This window comes from Phocoena sinus, chromosome 4 (genome assembly GCF_008692025.1).
Source record: "Phocoena sinus isolate mPhoSin1 chromosome 4, mPhoSin1.pri, whole genome shotgun sequence".
NCBI classification, from domain to species: Eukaryota; Metazoa; Chordata; class Mammalia; order Artiodactyla; family Phocoenidae; genus Phocoena; species Phocoena sinus.
Window position 1 is genome coordinate 43,716,561 of NC_045766.1, and position 8,901 is coordinate 43,725,461.

Consider the following 8,901-nt stretch of genomic DNA (forward strand, 5'->3'; position numbering starts at 1 on the left):
AAGCCAAGAGGTCCTGAGATGGTCAAATCCTCCGATAGGGTAATCTCATCTGCTTGCCACAGTGTGACATAAAAATATGATCATTTTGCATATGCATGATAAAAGAAGTTTGAAAGTGAAAAAGTTTGGAAAATACTGCTTTAGTAATCAGCAGAACCACTAAAGGTTTGGCTAGAAAATTATATCACATAGTTTAGCTGTCTCAAAAATGTTATATTTATTTTTAATTTATTTTTATTTTTTTGCAGTACACGGGCCTCTCACTGTTGTGGCCTCTCTCGCTGCAGAGCACAGGCTCTGGATGTGCAGGCTCAGCGGCCATGGCTCACGGGCCCATGTGGTATCTTCCCAGACCGAGGAACGAACCTGTGTCCCCTGCATTGGCAGGCAGACTCTCAACCCCTGCACCACCAGGGAAGCCCAAAACTGTTATATTTATTGAAAAACAATATGATAGGCAGCAGAAGACAACACTGAAATAGGCAATAGGTTGCCCTGGGTCTCCTCTTGTCTTTGTAGATTTAAGCCTCTGAATTAATGGTACTTGCTTTCTATCTCCCCTCTATTATTCTTTATTATTATTCAAAAAATTATGAATTTTTTAGGTTAGTAATAGCAAATGTTCTGCTCCATTTCTGTGTGTGCAAGCTCCTTGTGCCTCTCTTCTTCAGGACAGTAGTCCTATTGGATTAGGACCCCACTCTTAAGGCCTCATTTAACCTTAATTGCCTCTTTAAAGGTTCTGTCTTGAAATATAGTCACATTAGGCGCTAAAGCTTCAACATATAAATTTTGGGGAAATATAATTCAGTCCATAAAAGGTAGATAGATAGATACATACATACATATGGATAGATAGATAGGTAGATAGATGCTTAGAGAGAGTAGTTTACAACCATCAAGTAAACTTGGGAAAAAATAATCAGTGGGTTCTAAATCTCAGAGGGTTGAGAGTTTCATGGAAAGCAGGTGACTATATGGTTTCATAGTATGTCCCTACAGATTGCCTATCAGTTGCAAAAAGAAAAGTAGTAACTAAGCAATGGAGAAAACAAACACTTGACTAGGTGATCAGAATTAACATCAGCAATCCAGAGCAGAGGGGCATCACGTGCTTTCAGATGTGATACCCTGAGAAAGACACAACATTACTTTTATAATATTCTGACTGAGGCTATACAGACAATCCCAACTTGAAGGACATTCTGTAACACAACTGGTCTGCATTCTTCAAACTCTCAATATCATGAAAGACAAGAAAAGACTGAGTTACTGTTCCAAGAAAAATAAATAAAGATGACAACCAAATGCAACACATGATTCTGAACTGGATCTTGTACTAAAGGGGAAAAAATTATTTAAAAAAGACATTATTGAATCAATAGAAAACATTGGAATCTAGACTGTAGATCTGAAAAACCATTGTATTAATTATAAATTTCCTGAACTTGCAAAGTGTACTGTGGTTATATAAGAAAATATTCTTGTTTTCAGGAAATACACACTGAAAAATTTAAGGATCCAGGGGCATCATATGTGGAGGCTGAGGCTCTCAAACTCAGCTAGACATTCAGACTCATAAGAACCTTAAAGGTCACACTTGACACCACTCGCATCAGAAGGAACAGGGTAGGAATCACAGCTTGCAGAAGGGGAGTGTCAGGCATCGCTTTTCTCCAGGAGTCCTTGCTGCAGCCCAGCATCTCAAAGGCTGAGAGACATGATCCAAATTAGATGGTTTCAGAAACTGATGTAGCTAAAATATTTCAGACTCCACAGGGCCAATATCTGCAATAAGAACTCTATAAGCAGTGCTTCCAGGGCCAAAGGATATGCCACTTATGAGTCAATACATTCTGGGAAGCCCAAAATATGGTTTACTATCGAGTATTCATGCTGTTTACCAATTTGAAATCATTTTTTTCTGTAAGTATCTAGCAACCCAGTTCTGTAAGTATCTAGCAACCCAGCAAACATTTATCAGGTAAACCAGAGGAACAGAGCTACAGAGTTCTTCAAATACCAAATTTTCATGCAAATAGGAAATGTTTTTGTTCAACCTTTTTCATGGCAACAATTCTCAGATGGTTCATAAGAAATAATAATAGTAGTATGTGCATATATGTGTGTGTATTTGTGTGTACAGAATAGACAATGACAAAACAAATGTAGCAAAGTAATAACTTCATGTTTTCTTAGCTCTTCATAGTCTTTAAAATTTTCATTGGAAATTCCTTCAGTAAACACTCCTTTTTTTTTCTTTTGGCCATGGCTCTCGGCTCATGGGATCTTAGTTCCCTGACCAGGGGTTGAACCCACACCCTCGGCAGTGAAAGTGCAGAGTCATAACCACTGGACCACCAGGGAATTCCCAGGAAATACTTCTTAATTGGTGAATATGGATGTAGAGTCTTATAAATGAATAATAAATAAATGGGAGTTATCTGTACTAATCTTGAATCTTTTCTGTAAGTTTGATAAATTTTCAAAGTAAAATGTTTTTTGCAAAGTGGAATGAAATATCAAAAAACGGAATTTTAATTAATGTTTCAAACACTGCAACTTTCTTTTTTTAAATGATTTTTGACAGTTTATTTCTAAGCAACCCAGACACTATATGTAAATTTTCAGCAAAAAAATAATCTCTTTACTTCCATGGTACCCATGCAATGTGCAATTTTTCTGGGCTTATAGAAAGCATTGACATTTTAAAAATCACTGATAAAAGAGAAAATATGATCTGCTTAGATTATGTAGACTGATGGTGTTCAAAGAACACTCACATGTTATTTTTAAAAGATCTATTATATATCTCTATGGTGGTTTGAACATTGTAAATAAAAGTCAAAATTAATTATGTAGATGATAAAAAATAAGGCATATTCTGTCTTTCCTAATTGGACTTGAAAGTTGCCTTTCAAGCTTTGCAGCCTACAATCTACAGCTCATATGGGATTCTAGACACTTTCATAAAGTTCAAAAGTGCAGTCAACTTCATTTCCCATACATGAACATTTGGATTGACCTTAAAGCTCTTAAAGGAAATGAGAATGAAAGCCTACATTTAAGTAGTGAGGCCAGTCAGCAGTGGGTAGTCATGAAATGAGATGAATCTCTTTTACTGATGTCATTCCTGTCATACTCTTTACTAATCAAATGTAAGGAAAATGTTGTGTATAAAAGAAATAAATGTGGAAGTAAAAAATTGTGATGCTTTAAGTTCATTTTATATGGTTTAATTATTCAATGATGCCACTTAAACATGTTTTTATCATGGACAACATGCTAAAGTTATATTTTGAAAGAATATTGTATTTTATATTTTCTTAGTACGTTATAGTCTTCAAAAATTTCATTGGAAATCTCTTCAGTAAACATTCCTTAAATATTTAGTACATGTCAAAGTGTGAGAAATTATCTAGAAGAAATCAATCCTTCTGAAGTAGGTGTTCTCATTGCCATTTTACATATAAGTAAAACTAAGGGTAAATATTAAAGTCTAACCAGATAGAAAAAGAATGATTTTTAATATAGAGAAACAATATCTCTATTTTTCACCTTAATGTGTGTTTTTCTTTATTTTTGCTTTATAAGGGAGGTCTCTGGTGGTCCAGTGAGTAAGACTCTGTGCTCCCAATGCAGGGGACCTGGGTTTGATCCCTGGTTGGGGAACTAGATCCTGCATGCATGCCTCAGCCAAGAGTACACATGCCACAGCTAAGAAGCCCACATGCTACAACTAAAGATCCCTCATGCTGCAACAAAGACTGGATGCAGCCTTAATTAATTAATTATTTTAAAAAACTGGCATTATAGGACTACATATTAATGCATGTTAATACACAGATGATCTTCACAAGGCATAGAAAAATCACCTCTATCTCTTTCAGCAACACCTCCTTCTTCTGACCCTTGTTCAGAGATGTAGATGCACAATTTTAGTCTTTTTAAATGAGTCAGAGATAGACTATGGGATCATGTTACATTAAAAAGCATTTTTATTTAGTATATAGCATTCCTTTTTTGAACAAAAAAATATTTGGATATAGCCAATACTATGTCAACATGAATATTACATATCTATAATAATGGAAAATTCCTACAATTTCTCTAAATTGTCAACAAATTATCACAAGTATTATTGCTTGTTATCCCCATAGCAATCCTATATTATAGGTATTATCATTTCCAAGTTAAAGGTAAGAAAACTGAGGCTCAGAAATACTCAGACATACACTCAGTAAGAAATAGAGAGAAAAATCAATATCGTATTTAGGTTCCAAGTCCAATATTCTTCTCTCCACACCAAAAATAAATTTTGTTTCCTCCCAAAATTTTTTGAAGTAAGAAAGATGAGAAGTTAGCTGTTTTATTTTCTAAGGTTAAGCTCTTTAGGAAAAAATAAAAGCACCCAAGCCTCTAAGTCTGCAAAAATTCATCTTTTGTTATCCCAAGGGTGATTGAAGAGTTCTCACATTTTTAAAGGCTATGCTCATGGCAATCGTGCTACAAGATTTTTGAGTGCTGCCAAGAATTGAAGAAGAACAAGTGGCCAGATCTCAGAGAAAGCTGAATTCTCCTAGTCAAGAGTACAAAGGCAATGGGTGACTGGAAACATATCCAATTACCACACAGGACACTGGCCTGAAAGTTGAGGTGGAGGCTGTGATTGTCAGAGATTAGTCAATAAGCACCCTTAAAATGTAATGGAAATGCTGGTTCTAAGCTTGACAAGTGGAGGAAGGGGATTCATTGACCTGTAGAACCACCTAAACCCTTATACACCACATAGACCTAGGCAATGAGTAGCTCAGCACTGCCTTGCATGGACAAAGGAAGAGCACAACCTCAACAAATACTCACATTGAATGTGCCAGGGGGGTCTGAGTTCCCCAGAAGGCAGGGTCTGAAAGGACTTTGTTGTAAATGTGAGCGAGGGAGCAAGAGTGAGGAAAACATGTGATGCAAGAAAGGAGGCAGAACCAATATAAAGATGCATGATGCAGTTGGCCAATAACTGCTTGCTAATTCTAACAGGACCTCCTGAAGAGTCAATAAAATGCTTCTCAGGACTGACCCTCAGGGAAATGAAGGGGGAAATTTTATACACCATTGGTCAAATGTTGTCCTCATGGGGCATAACATCACAACTAGGAAATGCATGAGCTGTTCTCAGTGCCTCCACTTTAACATTGACAGCAAAGCCCCAGGCTAGAAGAAAGAGGAGCTTGTAACATGGGCCGTGAAACTGGTTACAGCAGCAGCAACAGCTCAGATAAGAAGCTATGAGGGTGAGACCCTCTTAAATAATGCATAAGAGAAGTTTCATATTAACTACTCTCATACAACTCAGATATACCACACCCTCTACTAAATCTAATCCATCAAAGAATTGCCACAAAAGGGAAGGTCCATGTCAGTCTCTGAAAAGATTTAAGGTAAGACGATTACGGGAACAAATCTTCATTTCTACATTTCTTTGTGGGAATACTCATCTCTCTTCTCCATCTCCCATTGTCGTTTGCTTACACCTTCAGTCAATTGATCTGTATTGCTCACCTTTGTCACCAAGGGATCTGAGTCTTTACTTGCTTTACCTTTGCCAAACTGTGATGGCTTTCATTATGCATTTGCCACTTAGTTCTCTGTATTGGGTTGTAATTTTCCATGCTCCAGCTGTTTATCAGATATCTTGGCTCCTGATGGAAATTGGGATTCAATTATTCTTGCCAAAATAGTAACACTTTTCTGTGCCTGTTGGATTATTGGCATTAAAAACCTCAACATGACCAGGTGTTAGTTGTGGCTTCAAGTTCAGTGAAAACGTTGTTGCATTTCCTTGAAGAGGAAGCTCTGACATGAACCTCATGTTTTATTAGATTGGCTGCATCTGGATGTTAGAATATATGAAAAAGCCAATGAAGCCTATGGCCATGCATCCATCGTATCTTCCTTTGCCATAAAAACTGTCTCTCCTGGTATGAGACAGTGTTGTGTGTGATACTATGTCAACAGATCTGACTCCTGTAAGACTTAGGAGAGCAGGACAGTGCTGCTGGCAGAAATAGTGCATTCAGAGAAGGCAAATCCATATCCAGAGTAGGCGTTAACTGAGAAGCCCAAGGGAGAGGGGGACAGGAACAAGGCCTGGGCCTGAGATGAAGTATCCTCAGGCTGGACCTGTATGAGGCTAGGCAAAGCCCACATAGAACGGGTTGCTGCAGCAATAGCTTTATGTGTATAAAATACTGCATATTACATGCTTAACACAGAGGTTTAGGTATCAAGGGAGAAGGAGATTCTTAAAATTACTGATATTTAATTTCCAACCCACCTAAAAGACACTCACATCACTTAACTTTAGAAATGTGACCTTCCTTGTAAAATATCTTGTAAAAAGATCACACACTTTACATTAAGTAATGAAATGGATCAACAAATCTTTTATTTCAAGGGACATTGCTTGAACTTTGCTAGAATTCATATCTTAAACAATCCCAAAAGCAGCCACAAAGAGTTGATGGAGTTATGCCATGGCCGCTTGGGTATCTGATCTCTGACCCATTTGGACATAGCTGGACAAATATTCCAGGTGCTCATTCCAGAGTGATGTTATAAAAATTCCCAATTCAAAAAGACACTGTGAAATGCAGTAGTCACTGATTTTAGTCTCTAGGAAGCAACTTTCCCTATCAGCAGACAACTCCTAATAGTTAAAAAAAAAAGGGGGAGTAGCATTAACCCTGAGGTTGTGTTAAACTCTTGGTCACTGACTGCTGTAATCATGGTTCTCTCTCCTTGTTTATCATAAAATCAAAACAACCTGACATTTCAGCAGCTGACATTTGTTTTTCTATAGGGAGAATTCAGCTCACAGTAAAAATCAGACACCAAATGTTTCCCTCGGATTGCTCAAATTCCTTTTTTGGTTTACTCACTGGTAAGAATTTTGTGGAGCACATGCTTATTTATGGTTGATTACTGCTAAGATGCTTATAGTGGTGAATTCTCAATTGAAATGATTCAGTCAAAAGAAGTACATGTGCACCTTCAAACCCTTGGAATTTAATTCTGTAATCATAAGAACCGTGCATAGACTGAAAAGGTGGTTAAATCAGAAATAAAATTTCAGCATTTCTCTTTGTGTGCCAAGTGAATTCCTTGGTGATTTGAAGATGAAAAGCAAGAGATACCAGGAGTAATAGTTTAGATTGTTTAATATAAGCACCTTCCTGTTATAAAATGGAAGGAAAATGATATGATAGTAACAAAATCTAAAATAATTTACAGTAAATAACATACACAAGAAATATGCAAAGAATATTATTAAGGGACATAAAAGAAGATCTGAACAAAAGAAGAAATATAGCATAAGGCTGGATAAGAAAAAATAAAAATTTTCATCATCTTGTATTTACTACCTAAGATTAATACAATTCCAATCAAAGTCTTTATAGGGTGCTTGGCTATTTTTAACTTGATGAATTTATAATCAGATTAATACGGAGTAACAGTTGTTTGAAATAGCCAAAAAAGTTGAAAAGGAAAAATACATGTGTTCCACATATTAAAATTAATTTTAAAATTTCAGTAGTTAAAACAGTTGATTTGAGAGCTACAGTGCAAGAGTAGATACAAAAAAAGAGACGGAATCTTCCAAAAGCATGGTGTCAGGATGGGAGTCCTTATGAATGTATTCTACATGAGAGTTGGCATTAGTTATCTCACAGAGCTGAAATTATAAACCTTGGCAGTAAGAACTCTTTATCAGCTTCCAAATTATGCACATGCCCTTTTGATATTCATCTAAGGGAAAAACTAAAGGGAAACAGAAGATATTACACCATGTGGGTCCATTGATGTCAATATTTGCTGCAGACTTGAAGGGTATATGTGGGAAAGGAAATCAGTCACATACAAATTCATGCCTCAGCAAATAACATTGATAATATAAAACTTGAACACTGAATCTTGGACTTTATGTACTATGAGTTATGTAATACTTATAGGTTTATGTGACAAATTGTGTAGCACAATCTTGACTGAATTAAATAAATAAAATCTCTCTGTTTTAGGTTGGAATTCCACAGAAGCTGATAATTACTTGAGTGCACACAATTGATTTGGGAAGTGACTCCTGGAAGCACTGGTGAGATAGCAGGGAAGTGAGACAGAGAATAAGGGTATTTTCCTTATTTCAGATGTTTTGACATTTTTTGATACTGTGCCTTAGCTGCTTGGCTCCTTCCTCCTTCCTTTCCTCCTTCTTTCTTCCTTTCCTCCTTCTTTCTTCCTTCCCTCCTTCTTCCCTCCTTCTTCCTTCCTTCCTTTCTTTCTTTCTTTCTTTCCTTCCTTCCTCTTTCTTTTCTTTCTTCCTTCCTTCCTTCTTTCTTTTATTTGGGGAGAGGGGGACTAGACAATAGTTAAGTGCTTAAAATATAAGGATTTTTAAATTAATTCTGGATACATAAAAAAGTTTCTCTATTCATATTTACCTTCTATTCACTCTTCCCTAAGTGCTCCTGTAGTTGATTAGTGGATGGAGTCCACAGAACATGGAGCTTGGAAGGGCTTCTTAAGATATTTGCTTTATAGCAGATTGTGATGAATTCTAAGTGAAGTATTGGCAAGGGTTCTAATCCCGATGATTGCCTACACTCAGAGCTCGATGGACTCCCAGGGCAGCAGCCACCTCTAGTCTCCACAAAGCTGACTCATGTTGGTCCCTTACACTCTCCACAGACCCAGAACTGCCATTCTCGGGCAGCCTGGAACTTGTCTGTGAATGAATTCCAACTCTGGCTGTCTTAAGGACCCACAGCCCAATCACCCTTCCTTTCTTTTTCCCTTCCGTGTCTACCATAACTCCAAGTCAGTCTTGTGCCCTGGAGTACAAAAGGC